We start from the raw sequence: 18,449 nt of genomic DNA, 5'->3' as shown, positions 1-18,449 counted from the left end.
ATATTGATTGCTATGCTCTTAGAAAAAGAGAACTGACTCCTAGTCTGACCAAACGGCATTAGGCATCTCTTAATGACTTAGTAACACAATTGACATCATTAGTAATAATTAAGGTATGACAGAGTAATTTCTTTAATGAAAAAACTTTGACACAAAAGTTTAAAAATACAAAGAAACTCTTAAAAAAGCCAGTTAGAAACAAAACCAAGTCCCTTCCCTAGCTTATGGAAATTAGTGGTTACACTTTACACCTGCTCAGGATAAGGAACTATGACCTGAACAGTGTTAGGGATATACATCAGATGCAAGAGTGGGCTTCTGCTAAGTTTTTGAGGCACAAAAGTTTATTTCACTGTAATGGAAAAACATACATTTGAGTACTGAATATTTAAGGTGCTCTGTCCTTTCCTAGCTCTGTGAACTTGCGAAATGGACTTAATCCTAGTCTATTTCCTATTCTTTGGGGAAAGTGATGGCGGTCTTTTGGGGTTGTCATGAGAGTTAAATGAGATGCTCAAAGCTCCATGCATCTGATATAACGGACTGGAGGGCATGATAGCTGGGATTATGCTAGTTCGGGCTTCACCATCAAGACTGAAGGATGGCCAGGGGAGTTGGTACACATTTCTTTGCCATGTGTCTTTTTTTTTTTTTTTTCAGCATAACAGTATTTATTGTTTTTGTACAACACCCAGTGCTCCATGCAATACGTGCCCTCCCTATTACCCACCACCTGGTTCCCCCAACCTCCCACCCCCCGCCCCTTCAAAACCCTCAGGTTCTTTTTCAGAGTCTATAGTCTCTCATGGTTCACCTCCCCTTCCAATTTCCCTCAACTTCCTCTCCATCTCCCAGTGTCCTCCATGTCATTTGTTATGCTCCACAAATAAGTTGCCATGTGTCTTTTAAAGAGAAACTTTTTTTTTTTTTTTTTAGATTTTATTTATTTATTTGAGAGAGAGAGAGAGAGAGACCATGCGATGGGGCGAAGGTCAGAGCGAGAAGCAAACTCCCCGTGGAGCTGGGAGCCTAATACAGGACTCGATCCCAGAACTCCAGGATCATGACCTGAGCCAAAGGCAGTTGCTTAACCAACTGAGCCACCCAGGCACCTGAGAAACTTTGGCTTCTGAAGGAGGTTTCTTGGATGTGAAGAACTGAATTAGATATTTCCTGGGTAGAGAAGTCATTGCCTGAGACAGATAGGTAGTGCCAGGGAGAACAGAGACCTCTAAAATATATGTGGCCTGACCTTGGGCAAGTTCGATCCCAAGTCTGGCCAAAAGACTTGATATATATATCAATAGTGTGAAGTGATGTCTTATGACCAAACGGTGGGATGTACAGGTGAGAAGCTCTGAAGTTGTCAGATCAGCTAGGCTCACAAGCCTGAGTTTCGGAGGGCGCCTGTCTCTCCTCCACACATTCATACTGGACAGTCCAAACTCCTAGGACTCGTGAACATACAAGCAGTTTTGTGCTTTGAGCCACTTTTTGACCAAAATGGCTCCATTTTTCCACTCTATGGTTTTCTTAAACTAATTCAGTGTTTTATAGTCTTCTGATAGTAAAGTAGTGTTGCTTTCTAAGCTACAACAATTGATTTTATTCTTCTACTCTGAAAAATCTTGACTTGTTTGAGTGTATATAATATATATAAAGGGAGCCTTAATGGATTTGTTTTCATAATTTAATATGTTTTGTATTTGCTCTTGTACAATTGTTTTTAATGGAAAGTATTACAGAATTGAGGGTGGAATTACCAAGTTGCCTTGGTAAGTATGAGATTGTTGTTCATCCCTCTCCCAATTTTATTTTAACACACTTAAAGCTAAATTATTTAAATATTCCTGACAGTGATGAGAAATTATCAATGCTAGCCAGCCTTCTACAAAGCTAACCAATAAGTGTATAAATTGGGGTATATTATGGACCCTTGAATGTAATCCAAAGGAACTGGATTTTCAGAGACCACATTTCAGTGTCAGCTCACCTGTTCAATAATTGTCTGTTAAGCCAAGTTATTGAGTAAAAAGGAAACCATGTTACTAAGTTGCAGTATTAAAACCTGGCTTTTTGAATTGCATCTGCCCCATCCTGATGCTGTGTGTGATGGTCACTTCCTGCATACCCTGATGATGAGTCAGTAAAACTAGGTGGATTATCTACCTGCTTCCAATTCTGAAATGCTACCACTGGAAATAGTTGAGTAATAGGCCATCATTCACCCCACGGGCTAAATGTTTTGTTTCTGTTTATTTACACAACCATTATTTTGCTTTGTGTTGAATACTTTAAATTAGATAGTTTTCTCAATCTGGTCTGACAGAAATCTCTGACAGTGTGGGTCATGTTTTAGGGCTCTACCCATTATATATTCTTTTTTTTTTTTTGTATGAGTCAAGGTTCTTCCTGCAGTCATGCCCCTTTGCATGAAGCCTGAATTGAACTTGAAGGCTATACTTCCAACTTTGAGAAAAATCAGATAGGATTTTAACCAATGTAGGAGAAGCCATGTGGAGAAATATATCAATTATTTGCTAAAAGTTGTCTTATCTAGCATCATGTTATCCTGCTGGGAAAACTGTTGCCTAGAGAAATGTAGCCATGAGTCTCTTTATACATCACTGGAAAAGTTGAATTTACTGTTTTGGGGGGGATTGTTTTCCTCAGGGTGGAGTTAAAAGATGGACGTACTGTACTAAAGTTGGGTATTTATTGATCCTATTTTAAGGGCATAAAGTGAGGTTGAGATTAACACTGAGTAATCCTTGTCTAAAGGCAGAATTTTTGTAGTTGAGTATAATGACAACATTTGTTCAGCTCTGGGAATCCAGAACAAGACATGACCCCATGCCATGCAGAGGCTGCAGGAAGAGATGGGACCCTGTTCATTAGTTGCTTACCTGTGTCAGGATCTGATGAAAGCACCCTCAGAAATGTATTATCTGGTTGGGGGGTGGGGTTGGGATGGGTCAGAGACCTGCTAAAGTTAAGGCAGTGGTATCACAAGTAGGGCTGGAAGTACGCCCGAGAGTAAACCAGATGGACTGGAAGGGACTCTGAGCAGAGGAAGGGTGTGCAGAGGCCACGGAGCTGGAAAACATGGGGTTTTCAGGGAACATTTGATTGAAGCTGCAGCTAGATGAGAGAAAAAAGATTCACGTAGCTTCAGAATGGATTTTCTAGGTGTCTTCTTGAGTCCAGAAGGCATCCACTGTCTATTCACTTCGTATCTGGTGTTTTGTATCCTGTGAATAACTGCTTATTCATTACTAAATTCTGACTCAGAAGTTAATTTGTTAAGAATTTGAAATTTGTCATGGATTTGTGGCTTCTAATTTCATTCTGGAATACCTAGGCTAAAAACTATCAACTTACCAAAATATACAAAAAATTAAAACAGTTACTTGGCAATTTCAATATACCAGACACTGTTCTAAGTGCTTTTGTGTTCATTTAGTTTTCATAGCTGTTCCATGAGGACTTGGAGAATGGTTAAGTAGGCTGCCCATAGGCAAACAGCAGTAAGTTACGGAAGCAGGATTTGAACCAACGGAATTTGACTTCACAGCTGGTGCTCTTCACTTCGGCTTTCTGATGCCACTCTTAACAGCTCTTTTCTGTGTATACCTATTTTCTGTGAAGAGAAGTCAAAAGAAACTGCATCACTTTACTTTGATTGTGATATAGAAAAAAAAAAACCCACATAGCATCCCAGTATTGAAGTAAGTCTGACATAACTGAAGTAATAATTTAGAAAATACTTAGAGCCCATTCTCAGCCCTTCTACAATAAGGAAAGCTGTAGAGCCAAAATAAAAGTGATGTCTACCAGGAACTCCATTTTATTTCTTGGTTTGCCACCTTCTCTCCACGTCAGAACATCCCAAACTGAGCTCTTATCTAGAAGGATATTTCCTTCCTAACATCTGTCTTGGCCCTGGTGGCACCTGCCCCCTCTTATCCTCAGGCTTACAGCCCAGCCATCCTCTTGCTATTCCTTCCTTTGAGCATTCTGCAGCATTTACTGCAGTCCTTCCTCTTGTGAATGTGGGGCGCTCGGGATAAAAACATAAGCTTCAGGACACCTGGATGGCTCTGTCATTTAAGCGCCTGCCTTCAGCTCACGTCATGATCCCAGAGTCCTGGGCTAAAGTCGTGCACTGGGCTCCTTGCTCGGCCGGGAGCTTGCTTCTCCCTCTGCTTGCCTCTCCCCATGCTTGTGTGCATGTGTATGCATGCAGTTGCTGACAAATAATATCTTTTTAAAAATAATAAAAAATAGGGACACCTGGGTGGCTCAGTGGGTTAAGCCTCTGCCTTCGACTTAGGTCATGATCTCAGGGTCCTGGGATCGAGCCCCACATCAGGTTCTCTGCTCAGCAGGGAGCCTGCTTCTCCCTCTCTCTCTGCCTACTTCTGCCTATTTGTGATTTCTCTCTCTGTCAAATAAAAAAATAATCTTAGAAAAATAATAATAATAAAAAATAAGCATCTTAGAGGCATTACCTAAATCTTATGTTCGATGTTAGAAGCCAGACACAGAAGTAATTAAAACAGGAAGGGAGCGATTCTGTGCTTGAGTTGGGCATGTGGATGCTTTGGAGGATAATCAAAGCCTGTTCATCCTTGAAGTGTCTCAGACTTCACTTTTCTGATATATGAAATTACCGAGTCAGGTACTGCCTGGATTTGTGAAGTGATTGCCCATCTGCCATCCCATCACTCAAATGGCCACTTCCCAGGCCACCTTTCCTTTCCTAGTTGTGATGCCCATTCACCTTTCAGAAGCATGAATCTTTCTCACTGTCCCACGTTCAGGTTCCCCCCACTTCCTGTGTACTAGTTTCTAGAGACCTCCTTGGCGTTGTGACCCTAACCATACCATTTCCTCCTTTCTTATCCTGTGTTCTCCAACACGAACTACCAGAAGCAACTTCCTGTGCCCCAGTACTCACCCTGCCAGCAGCCCTCTCCTGATTCCTCTGTCTTTACTCTCTGCCATTCCAGTTGCTGCCCACCTCCCAAGAATTGTCTCAGGTCTGGTGTCCTCTCTTGGGGACTCTGCCAGCCTCCTGCCGACTTCTCTCTCGTCCACATCCTTAGAGCACTGATGAAGGTTCCACCACTGGAGCCTGTAGCTCCTACATCATTGTCTTGTTTCTTCTTGCAGAGAAGTTTATGAAGGGATCTGGATCCGAACCTCCGATCCCTTATGTACACAGCAGCAGTAAGGGTGACTGAGGGGCCACACTCAGTGACGTGCCCCCGAGGCTGCAAGAAGTCCACAGTTGTAAGTTCACTGAGATAAAGTATAGTGAAAGAACTAGAAGTGGAAGTAAAATCGTAATATAGGTGCTAAAGTTACTAGTGACAGTCTAGTACGACCACTGTGTATGACCACCTCAGCCATTAGAATGAGAGCATTTTTATCAACCCCTTGTGCACATGTATCTGTTGTTCCTTTGAAACACTGTGTCCCAGGCAGGGCCGTCTCTTCTGTGCTCCCACATCATGTTATGAAACACACCTGCCTAACACATGCTGCCCCTCTTCTGTCAAAGAGTCCAAATTCTGTTTCCTCAAAGGCCCAGTTTAAAATTTACAGCAGGGGCATCTGGGTGGCTCACTCAGTTGAGCGTCTGACTCTTAATTTTTGGCTCAGGTCATGACATCACAGTCAGAAGATTGAGCCCCGAGTGGGACTTCTCCGTCTGCAGGGAGTCTGCTGGAGTCTCTCTTTTCCTCTGCCCTTCCCCTGCTCATGCACTCACTTGCACGCACTCTCTGTCTTTAATCTTCAAAATGTATGTTAAGGGATGTGTGGTGCTGCTTATAACAATAGTACCCTTGCTTTGAAGGACCTTTGAAACAACCTCCCTGTTCAGTTTGTGCACCGGTGTTTACTTGCTTTACTCTGTCCCAGTAACCAGTGATCAGCTCATGCAGGTCCGGCACCAAGTCATCCTCTTAAGTAGCCATAATATTGAGTGCATTTCTTGAATGCCAGTGGTATGCCAGGCGGAGAACACAGGGTCATACAGTATGGCTTCCATTTCTTCCTTCAAGAAGTCTGAGTTATGGGGCGCCTGGGTGGCTCAGTGGATAAAGCCGCTGCCTTCGGCTCAGGTCATGATCTCAGGGTCCTGGGATCGAGCCCCGCATCGGGCTCTCTGCTCCACGGGGAGCCTGCTTCCTCCTCTCTCTCTCTGCCTGCCTCTCTGTCTACTTGTGATCTCTCTCTCTCTCTGTCAAATAAATAAATAAAATCTTTAAAAAAAAAAAAAAAAAAAAAAAAAAAAAGAAGTCTGAGTTGTGAGTAGCAAGAATTAAATGGGACACAGTTACTGTTGAACACTCAGGACACTGGCAAATCCATATGGAGCTCAAGACGCTGTATATTCACCGAGTGCTTGAGAGCATGAGCGATGTGCCCAGAAAGACCCGCCCCGTGTCAGGCACTGCTCATACTGTGGGGAACAAGAGCGACAGAGACATTCTAAGAGACATTCTAAGTGCTGTGGAAACCATTTGAGAGTTGAACAGTGAAAGGACATCTGATACATGTCTTTTAAAGTTAATCCAGGCTGTTGAATGTCAAGTGGATTGTGGGAAATGAGTAGCTGCTTGTAGGCCAGCTGGGAAGCACAGAGAAATTATGGCCGCTTAGATAGCAAAGGTGAGCATTCGTGGGGGAAGAGCAGTTGGGTTTGGGCTCTGTGAATGGGGGGTGGGGACTGTCTGTAGGGCACATACCCCAAAATCTCTCTTGAGGAAGGGCAGTCAGGATGGTGGGAAGGGCATGGGTTTGGAGTTACACAGACCCAAATCCAAATTTTAGTTAATAAATTGGCGAAGTTTATTAATTAATTAACTGAAGAGGCTTTAACCCAGGCGCCCTGTCCTGATACTTTTAATCACCCTGGAGAATCATCAGTGAAATGTCAGTCCCTGGGTAGGAGACTTTTAAAAAGTTATTTCTAGGGCCTCTAAGTGGCTCAGTGGGTTAAACCTCTGCCTTCAGCTCAGGTCATGATCTCAGGGTTTGGGGATCGAGCCCCACATCAGGCTCTCTGCTCAGCAGGGAGCCTGCTTCCCTCTCTATGCCTGCCTCTCTGCCTACTTGTGATCTCTCTGTCAAATAAATAAGTAAAATGTTAAAAAAAAAAAGTTGCTTCTGCTCTGTGGGGATAAGAAAGGGGCAAGAGAGAGACTTGACCTTCATTGAGTAGCTGTCATGTGGAAAATTCTAGCACTCTCCTGTGTTGTTTCATTCAGCCTTCACAGGGGCCTATGAGGTAGTTGTGTCCCTTCCACAGACAAGGAATAGGACTACAGAGCTGAGGACTCTCTCCATTACCCACCAAGTATCTGCACACTGTGGGCAAGTCTGCCAACTCCAGGCACAGGAATAGAAGGATAAGCCCTAGTGCAGTCCTTGCTCTCCAGGCATTTGTGTTAGAACAAAAGCGGTTTTATAAACAACTTGTAGTTTAATTGCAGTTATTTAATTGCAATTGTAACAATTTTGAGTATTCTACATATATAGAGTTTCACCTAGCAAGGCCTTAACTGTCTTTAGGTCTCAACTCAACATGATGGAGACTCTCCTTGCTTCCTTAGCCTGGCGCTTTCTGTAATGTTCTGGGCCTCCTGCTTGGTCAGTATTCATTCCCTGTCAGTGCGACATGCCTCCCCCCACACCTGACATGTAGGGGTGGTCGGTAACGATTTGTTAACAAGGAAGCTAGTGGTGTCCAGGATTGAGGCTGTGATCGTCAAAGTGCTGCTTAGACTTTGTGCAGAACTGAATGCGGAAGATGCTTCACATGTGATTCCGACGTTTAGGGTGTCGTGGGAGATGGGAGTGGTCATTGTCATCCATATGGAAATTGGGAAATGGAACTGTTTTAGTGGGAGAACAGTCACTTTGAGTGCAAATTGACTTACGGTGAGAGTGTCACATGGGATTGTCTGTTGTACAAACTTGGTGTGCAGTTGGTATGTTTTGGAGTTTTCTTTAGAATTAATTATTGACACCCTGAGCCTTTGTGGCATTTTTAGGGGAGAGGGTAGCAAAAGGTTGATGTCTTGGGAATTGAGACACCTCAGGAACTACATAACAAGTGGGTTTTTCACACTTACCAGTGTTCCGTTGCCAAACAAACGAATTCGACCCTGAGTTGAAGAAGAGCTGGTCACCATCCTTCAGAAATAATCTTCCTTCTACCTAAGAGAAATGTTACACGTTCTATTTGGACATCACAGAACTTAACCTTTCACTCAGCCTATGCTGAGCATCTACTGTGTACCAGGCACTCTTCCAGGTGCTGGGGGTATAATTATATAAAATAATCCTTGACTTTATTGTGGTGGGAGTTACCCAAAAAGTAAATGTATATGTATCAGGTGATAAGTGCTATAGAGAAAAACAAAGTAGAATAATTCAGGTGCATTGTCTTTTACTCAGAATCCTTCTGACTAGGTGTAGTTCAGTACTTAGAGTTTAGAAAGGCAACACGGTACAGGTTGCACTGTGGTAGGCATTACAAGTAGCCTCATGTCTGTTTAGGTCAACTTTTACCACCAAATGAGCTGGTTTTTTGCCATTAAATGAGTTAAGTAGAAGCTTAATTTTGAATTTGGTTCAGGTTCTTTTTAGGTTCAGAGCCAACGTTTAATGCTTACTATCACATCCAGACACTGTTCTAGGCATGCTTCATACACACAGACACACACCCCACATGTAATCCTCAGTCTTCTGTGTGTAGCTGTTAATCCTCTCTACAGGGAGGAGAACTGAAGCACAGGGAGGTTACAGGGGCCTAAGAACCCTCCGCACCCTCTAGCCCTGTACTGTTGAGTGATGAGTGCTTGGGTCGAGGATGGAGGCTGCTCATTAAATAGGATGGTCAGGGAAGGCCTCACTGACATGGAGACATTTAAGGAGGAAGCGAGCCTTGGGATGGATAAACATTCTGCGCAGAGAAGCAGAGGTGGGAATACATGTGCTTGTGCTTGTTGTGTTTGAGAAGAAACAAAGTGGTGGTGTTGGAGTGCGAAGGTAGGAGGGCAGACTGTCCTTTACATGCTTTCAAGGCAGAGTTGCCATTGCCTTCATGTCTCCTGTGTTTCCTAAAGCTTTTAGTCCTGGGTCTATGGAAGGCAGTCCTGTGTCGATGTATTGCATTGATTAGAACAATTAAGTACTTTTTAAAATACATCTTTTTTTTTTTAAAGGTTTTATTTATTTATTTGACAGAGAGAGATCACAAGTAGGCAGAGAGGCAGGCAGAGAGAAAGGAGGGGAAGCAGGCTCCCTGCTGAGCAGAGAGCCCGATGTGGGGCTCGATCCCAGGACCCTGAGATCATGACCTGAGCCGAAGGCAGAGGCTTTAACCCAGTTAGCCACCCAGGCGCCCCTAAAATACATCTTGTTACAGATGTTCCATTAGGCTTTCTGGAATAAGACATGGTTTTAATGTAGTAGCTTATACTCAAATAATGGGTTTCTCAACAGGGCACTGTTGGCATTTTGGTCAAAATAGTTTTGTCCTGTGAGTTGTCCCATGTATTATAGGGCATTTAATAACCTGACCTCACATACCAAAGGCCACATCATGGTGAAAGCAAAAAACAAAACATATTTCTAAATATCCACTAGATTCTGTCCTATTGGATAGTATCAGTCATCATTCAGAACTTTATGAATAACTGATTTATGAACGCTGCTGTCCTTTCATTTAATATATTTTCCTACTTGAGAGAGTGAGACATAGTTATACCGACAACCACAGATTCTCGTCCAAACGAAGTGATAATGTCTAGCAAATATAACCATCAACAAAGTGGCAGACAGATTATGTCTTAAGAATTGGATTTTAGCAAAAGACAAAAATATCAAAAGCTACATAAATTTAAGTTTTTGTCCCTTTTCTACTTTGTATATTACCAGTCCAAGTTAATAATCATTTTTGATTAATAACTCCTTAAGTACAACAAAATTAAAACAAGTTCACCAGAAAAAAATTAACAGTAATAAGCAAGATGGATGATAAGCAATACAAATTTTGACTCTGACATGATGAGAATGTTTCTTAATAATTGAGATTCATACATCAAAAAAGTATTACCCTTCAAGGTGGTCACCTTTTGAAACTAAGTACTTTTACCAAAAAAACTGCCGTTGCTCAAATCTTTTTGTCACTCAAGAATTTCCTTTGATGTGAATTGAAGGCACATTAACAAGCATTGTTTTTTCAACTTTTTTTTATAAATTTTTTGAAGGTTCATTTGTGTAGAGTGCACAGCAGAGGGGGGAGCAGAGAGAGAGCGGAAGCAGACGTGCTCAGTGCAGGGCTTGATCCCACAACCCTGAGATCGTGACCTGAGCCGAAACCACAGATCAGACACTCAACAGACAGCCACCCAGGCGCCCCCAACATTGTTTCTTAAATAGGCACTGTTCAGTTTTTGGCCATGGGTTAGTTTTCTATTTTCTGTTGATGTGTAATAAGTTACCAGCAAACTAAGCTTAAATAAAACTGCAGATTTATTATCCTGCATTTTCTGTGGGTCAGGAGTCTGGACACAGTCCTCCACACAGGATCAAGGTGTGAACCAGGCTATGTATGATCTCTAAAGCCTGGGGTCCTCTACCAATCCTACAGGTTGTTGGCAAAACTCTGAGGGTCCTGTGCTTTCGGTGACAGTCCAGGGGCCGTTCTTGACTCCATAGTACTTCCTCTGTTTCCTGTGCCATTGCTCTTTGCAGGGGACAGGTCACAACAAAGCTGTTTGCTTCCTTTTTTTTTTTTTTAAAGATTTATGTATTTTAGAGAATGAGTGCACAGGGGGAAGGGACAGAGGGAGAGAGAAACCCAAGCAGACTTTGCTCTGAGCCCAGAGTCTGATATGGGGCTCAGTCTTACAACCCTGAGATCACAACCTGACCTGAAACTAAGTGGGATGCTCAATTCACTGCACCACCCAGGCACCCCAAAACTGTTTGCTTCTTTGAAGTCTGCAGGAGAATCTGTTCTCAGGAAGGACCCCTGCTTCCTCTTTTCAGGCTGCACCTGATAAAATCAGGCTCACCTATGGTCATCCCAAACTTTTTGATAAACTCAGTTTATTAATAATCTGATCACGGAATGAAATTCCATCATGTTCACAATTTTGCTCATGCTCAAAGGGAGAGGTTTATATCAGATGGGTACATCGGGAGCAAGGGTAGGAATCTTGGGGGCCATCTTCCAATTCTGCCTTCCATAGGATTCATTGGTATTTATTACACTTAGATCCTTCTGTCCTATTCCCCAACTTTGAGTTAAAAATAATTTCTTACTGTTCTCAAAATTGAGATTTATTTTTCATAGTTAGGCAAAATTACCCTTGAACATATTCAAAAGACTGAACCTCAGCATCCGAAGGCTATTTGAGAAAAGAAACTCTATAATTATCTTGAGGCAAAGGAGGAGGCTGCTTTATTGGAGTGAAAGAGTAACTCCGCAGTGTGATTGCTTTGGAGAACCACACTGACCAGCATATGTAGAGCTGTTTAAAGTAAATCTTGTGAAAGACAAGTAGAAGCCCAAAAGATCTAATTTCCTAATCTGGGAGTGGGGAGAGGGAAGACCCTTATCACCTTAGAAGTGTCCTTCACTTGTTGCTTCCGGTGTGTATATACTATCTTATTACGTGTCATTTCTCTGCCTGTTGTAAGTAGAGGACATTGACTTTGTGCTCATGGGGACTTTGTTTACCCCACTGACATTGCAGATCAGGGACTGAAATCTTGTAAAAACACTAGCTCTGCTACAGTTCTCATTTTCCACTTCTAAATATACATGAATCACAAAGTTTTGGGACACCCAACTGGTTCAGTTGATTAAGCATCTGCTTTTAGCTCGTGTCGATCCCAGGGTCCTGGGATCGAGTTCTGCGTCGGGCGGTAATCCTTGCTCAGTGGGGAGCCTGCTTCTCCCTCTGCCTGCTGCTCTTTTTCTCTCTCTGACAAGTAAATAAAATCTTTAAAAAAAAAAAAATTTTATAAAACCAGTTTTTTTTTAATTTTTTAATTTTTTTATTAACATATAATGTATTAGCCCCAGTGGTACAGGTCTGTGAATCACTAGGTTTACACACTTCACAGCACTCACCATAGCACATACCTTCCCCAATGTCCATAACCCCACCACCCTCTCCCTACCCACCTCCCCCTGGCAACCCTCAGTTTGTTTTGTGACATTAAGAGTCTCTTATGGTTTGTCTCCCTCCCGATCCCATCTTGTTTCATTTATTCTTTTCCTACCCCCCAAACTCCCCACATTGCCTCTCAACTTCCTCTTACCAGAGAGATCATACGAAAATTGTCTTTCTCTGATTGACTTATTTCACTAAGCATAATACCCTCTAGTTCCATCCACGTCGTCGCAAATGGCAAGATTTCATTTCTTTTGATGGCTGCATAATATTCCATTGTAAATATATACCACATGTTCTTTATCCATTCATCTGCTGATGGACATCTAGGTTCTTTCCGTAGTTTGGCTATTGTGGACATTGCTGCTATAAACATTCAGGTGCACGTGCCCCTTTGGATCACTACATTTGTATCTTTAGGGTAAATACTCAGTAGTGCAATTGCTGGGTCGTAGGGTAACTCTATTTTCAACTTTTTGAAGAACCTCCATGCTGTTTTCCAGAGTGATTGCACCAGCTTGCATTCCCACCAATAATGTAGGAGGGTTCCCCTTAAAAAAAAAAAAACAAAAACCGAAGTTTTAATATTCTCTCTGTCATTATATGTTGAGATTGGGGTTCTGACTGAAAGCCTTTTGCATAGACCCTGGGTTAGGTTTTACTATATGGTTGCCATATCACCGAGAATTCATATTTCTGCACCGAAACCATTTATTTTTTTATTATTTATTTATTTATTTGACAGAGAGAGAGATCACAAGTAGGCAGAGAGGCAGGTAGAGAGAGAGAGAGGGAAGCAGGCTCCCCGCTGAGCAAAAAGCCCGGTGTGGGGGCTTGATCCCAGGATCCTGAGACCATGACCTGAAGCGAAGGCAGCGGCTTAACCCACTGAGCCACCCAGGCGCCCCAAAACCATTTTTAATGAAGTCTCTACTTTATTGAACTGTATGCTTTAGAAGTATTCTACTGTAAGAGAAAATGAGCTTGTAATTCCTACACTTTTCCTGCTAAAATATTCATCCTGTTGGGAACTTTTGTTTAATGTCTTGTTTTCAGACCAGCAGTTACCGTGCCTGGCATAGCGCCTGGTCTGTAGTGGCCCAGAAATTTTTGAATGAGTGAATGATATTCCCTATAATGCATTTACCATTCATTTGCTCACTGTTTCTCAGATTCTTAGTTTTTCTCTTTGTACTGTCCAGAATGATTATACTTCTCCTGAAGGTCTATTTCAAGTGTTCCCCTTTGAAAATTTTTCTAGCTCAGCAGACTGAATTGCTTGTTTTCCCTATTGTGTTTTTGTAGCACTTTTTGCTTAGTCTTTTTCTACATGTTCCTTCTTAATTATTTCTGGGTTCCTGTGTCTCCATACAATAGGAACTACTTGAGAAGAGGTGCCAGGTTTTACTCATCTTTAGATCCTCAACATCTGACTCTGCACAGCATATCATTAATGACCTATACATACTTGAATGAGAGCCTTACAGAATGTTCCAGTAGGTAATGCATGCACAGAATAGGAAAAGGGTAAATGGAAAAAGTTTGTCTTCCCATTCCCCAGCCATCCTTCTCCTCTTCCTCAGACCACTACTACTAGTGCTTGGGTTTAAGAGCTTTTAACCCTATGACTCCTCAAACCCAGGTACCTCAGAGGCTGGGTGATCTTACCTCATCAATGTCTTGTGGAGGAAATAACACTGGCATGGAGTCCAAAGATCATATTCTAGTTTGCAATTGCCCCTTATAGCCTTGCCACATAAATTTGGGGAATATCCTTTATAATCTGGTTTTATCTTCTTTATGGAGTGTTGTGAGGATGATGATGGAAAACACGTGCGGAAGTTACCTACCTCTCTGTATGATGTATTGAACGTGAACTGCTTGATTTTTGTGGCTGTTAACGAGGTATTAAGCTCATGTTCATCAGACCTCACAAGACTCAAGAAAGCAGCTTTAAAAGCCTTTGTTTTATTCATACAATAAAGGATACATGACCTAAAGATTTGTATAGTTAGAGCCTTTTCTAGGTTCAGTGTGTGATTAATTGACAAATTGGTTACAATTATTCTATGAAATCAAGACAAGTACATTCAGCCAGAAATATATTATTCAGAGAAACTTGAAACTAGCACTTACGCTTGAACTTAAGAGGTTATGTTGGCTACCAATTTTCTCTTTTGTTTGGTTACTTTTATTTCAACTTATTTTTAGTTTAGTTTTTTTTTTTTTTTTTTAAGATTCTATTTGTTTGACAGAGATCACAAGTAGGCAGAGAGGCAGGCAGAGAGAGAGAGAGAGGGAGAAGCAGGCTCCCCGCTGAGCAGAGAGCCTGATGCAGGGCTCGATCCCAGGACCCTGGGATCAGGACCTGAGCCAAAGGCAGAGGCTTTAACCCACTGAGTCACCCAGGTGCCCCGCTGTTTATAGTTTTGAGCCTACCATGAAATAATCCTGTATTTGATGGGCAGTTTTGTTGTTCTTGAAATTCTGGGACATGATGACAAACACAGTGTTTGAATTTTACCACAGGAGCAAGCAGGCAAGAAGACAAACTTGAAGAAGCAACTTTGGTTAAAAGATAATTTCAAGGACTAATTGGCAAACCCAGTGAGCACAATTAAGAAAGCTGTGCATTGTGGGTGGGCAGAAAGCCTTGGCAAGTTACAGTTGCCTAGCAACTGACAGGCATTGCGGGATAATCAGGGAGAAGCAGAAATGTTGGTGCTGCCACTTTAGGAGAAAATGAGACAAATACTTAACTATAAAACCACCGTGGCTTTTTGAGGAAACATGAGACATGGTACCCTGCTCTGATTTTCAGCATTGCTGTGCAATACTTCTTTAATGTCTGTTCCTTTGGCTCTGAAACAGTCTTTTTTTTTTTCATCTGTCTGATTTTTTTCTTCTTTTTCTGCAGTGAAAATCACATTGGGTCACATAAGAAAATAGTGGTAGATGTCACTGGCGAGACTTGGTTGCCTGGAACTGTGGCTCCAAGATACTGGGGTTAGTTCGTGTGCCTCATGTACTGTATCACAAATAATGGTATCAGTACCAAAGTCAGCAGATGACTTCCTTTATGCACAAGAGATGATTAGAGGTCCTATCCCCACCCTCACTTTCTTGCATTCTGCTACAAGTAGACCAAGGACACAGAGCATGCCCCTTTTCATGCTCATGGGAGCATGTCTGATGGAGCATTATCCCTGATTGGGAAAAAGTCCTGAGCTCCCCCTGACCTAGGGCCTCTAGACCTTTTGTACACTTGGACTACTAGTCATGAGTATACCTATCGCTTGAGATGAGGAGGTTCTATTTGGGAGTCCTGCACCAGGTTCAGGGCCCCAAAGAAAACCCATTACAAATAATACCAGATACACTCATGATGCTCACTGTGTATGCTGACCACCTGGTTTTTGGTTTTTGATTTTTTTTTTTTTTTGAAATTGACACAACGTTATATTAGTTTCAATTGTTCAACAGCGATTCAACAAGTTTATGCCTTCTGCTATGTTCCCCAAGTGCTTTTTTAATTCTAATTTATTTAATCTTCTTAATTAGGAATTACATAGTAATGTCCCTGTTTTAGAGACCTGACAGTGGCCTGGTGGTGGTAGAGCTAGGATTGGAACCCGGATAGTCTAGAGTATTTCATATGTGTCTGCTCTAGGCTTCGGTTATGGGTGGCAGATAAGGCAGGCATGATCCCTGCCCACAAGGAACTTGTATTCTGGTTGGCATAGTCCTCTTGTCTTTCTGCCTTGAGGTCAGCATTGCTGGCTGAGGTTGTGAGGAAAACACACAGCTCAGAAACTTACCACACCATTTCCTTAGGTACTTGCCAAGTCTTCCCTCTTCCCCTCTGACCTCCTTTAGTGCTGCTGTGCCAGGCCTTCCCCTGACTCCTCTTTCACATCCCTTTAGAATGCTGTGTCTTCCTACCCATTACATTGCCACTGGTTTCTCAGCCCGTACAGGTTTAGTTTCTGCCATAGCAGCCCTTTTGGCCCTTGCTGAGCCTACTCTGACAGCTGTGGGCTGCCGGTGAGAGCCATGTTGCTGCCTTTCCTCCACCTGTGTGTGTCCTGCCTCTTGGCTCATCGGTCAGATGTTCACTGAGCATCCATTCTGTGCCAGGCTTTGCTGGGGTACAGCACTTAAAGCTTCAGTGTTTTCTTCCCCCTCCCCATTTTTTTTTCCTTGAGAGAGTGCACACTCATATATGGAGTGGTGGGCGAGAATCTTAAGCAGGCTCCATGCTCATTGTGGAGCCTGACATGGGGCTCAATCTCGTGACCCTGAGATTATGACTTGAGCCAAAATCAAGAGTTGAATCTTTAACCATTCAGTTACAGTGCTTTCTTAAAACATTTCTTTATCCTGGGCATCCAATTTCCACTTATTGGTCAACACCTGGACAGCTGACAGAGGTCTTGAGGACCTAATCCTCTGGCTTCTGCTCATCCAGTCTGTTTAATCCCATCCACAGCCTCCATCTTCTGGATGTTTCTCTTGTCCCTTACTGCTGATTGTTGTGTGTGTATAAACGTTTATTTTTTTTTCACACTTTTGGAGGCCAGAAGTTTGAGATCAAGGTGTCAGCAGGGTTGGTTTCTCTTCTAGATGGCCATCTGCTAAATCTGTGTGCACATTGTCTCCACTCTGTCCTCACATCTTTTTACATTTATGTTAACTGGCATTTGATTAAACATTAGCTTCGGGTGTACAATATTAGGATTCAGCACTTTTTTGGTTGTTTTTTAAATATTTTATTTATTTATTTGACAGAAACACAGCTAGAGAGGGAACACAAGCAGGGGGAGTGGGAGAGGGAGAAGCAGGCCTCCAACCGAGCAGGGAACCCAAAGTGGGACTCGATCCCAGGATACCGGGATCATGACCTGAACCAAAGGCAGACACCTAACAACTGAGCCACGCAGGTGCCCCGAATTCAGCACTTCTAGATAACACTGGGGGCTCATCATGAGTGTACGCCTCAATGACTTGGATGGAGCTAGAGAATATTACGCTAAGTAAAAGAAAGACAAATACCATAAGATTTCACTCATATATGGAATTCAAGAAATGAGCAAAGAAAGGTGGAGGGGAAGCAAACCAAGAAACAGATTCTTTACTGTAGAGACCAAACTGGTGGTTACCAGAGGGGAAATGGGTGGGAGATGGGCTAAATTGTTCACTCTATTACTCATCTTTTTTGCCATTTCCAAATACACATTTAGTACCCCTTTCTGTTAACTGTGCTGGGCCTGTGGGCTTGCAGATCTCCTTCAGCCTGGCATATTGGTAGCTAGATGTGATCCATTGAGAGCTTGATCAGTATTTAGTGAGGGGTAGATAGGTGGTGTGTGTGTGTGTGTTCAGAGGAATTTTTTACACTGTAGCAATTAAATGCATCCAGGGTGGTACTAATAATGTGGGTATCTTTCAGAGGAAAGAGATCTCTTCTGCATTAAGTAATAGATGAAGCTTCAGAAAGTGGTACTTTTTTGATAGGTCAAGGTGGGCACTTTAGGTAGGAGAAATCCTATTCTAGAGTCATGATACAGGATGTGTTGGGGGATATGGAGACATCACCTAGACTGGCGTGAAGACTTGTGTGCGAAGGATGGGGAAGAAGCCTGGCAGTAGATGAGGACAGGCTTATGGAACTTGTATGACAGGCATAAGATTTCACTTTTCAGATAAGGATCGCTAAATATTTTTGAAGGAGACAATGAGATGACTAAGAGTATTGTGATTATAGTACTGATAAAGACTGTTGTTCATGGCTTTATGATTGACATTCTGTTCTTACGATGATGTTGTCATGTGCTCGGAGATATAAATGGATCAAGTGTTGTCATAGCTATTTTTTGAAAGTAGAAACAGGTACAAGTGTCGAGGCTGCTCATCTAGTAAATGGTTGAACTGGAACTTGAAGCCAGATCTTTTGTTTCTTCTAAGTCATGCTCTTTCTGGAATTAGCTTATGCGGTGGATTAAAGGAAATAAAGCATTGAGGCAGAAAAACCTACTGAGCAACTGATAATGAAATTCCAAACACGAGACTCTAAAGGTTCAGTGGAATTGAAAAGGTGAGGGGTGTTCACATGGAGAACGATTACAGAAAAATCTGACAGACTCAGAACAGGTTGAGAAGGCAGGAGAAATAGAGCTGTGAACATAGCTCTTTAGGGGAGAGAGGCACCATCAGGCCTTGCAGAGCTGGTCACTAACCCCAAGG

The 18,449-nt window shown here is 42.4% G+C and overlaps 1 protein-coding gene across 5 annotated transcripts in view; it reads left to right on the top strand.

Annotated features, from left to right (window-relative positions):
* TDP1 (tyrosyl-DNA phosphodiesterase 1) overlaps window positions 1–18,449 on the top strand; it is a 102,653-nt gene that overhangs the window by 32,984 nt on the left and 51,220 nt on the right. The gene's annotated exons all lie outside the window — the stretch shown is intronic.

Source organism: Meles meles, chromosome 6 (genome assembly GCF_922984935.1).
Source record: "Meles meles chromosome 6, mMelMel3.1 paternal haplotype, whole genome shotgun sequence".
Classification (NCBI taxonomy): Eukaryota; Metazoa; Chordata; class Mammalia; order Carnivora; family Mustelidae; genus Meles; species Meles meles.
This window is presented reverse-complemented; position numbering and strand designations above follow the sequence as displayed.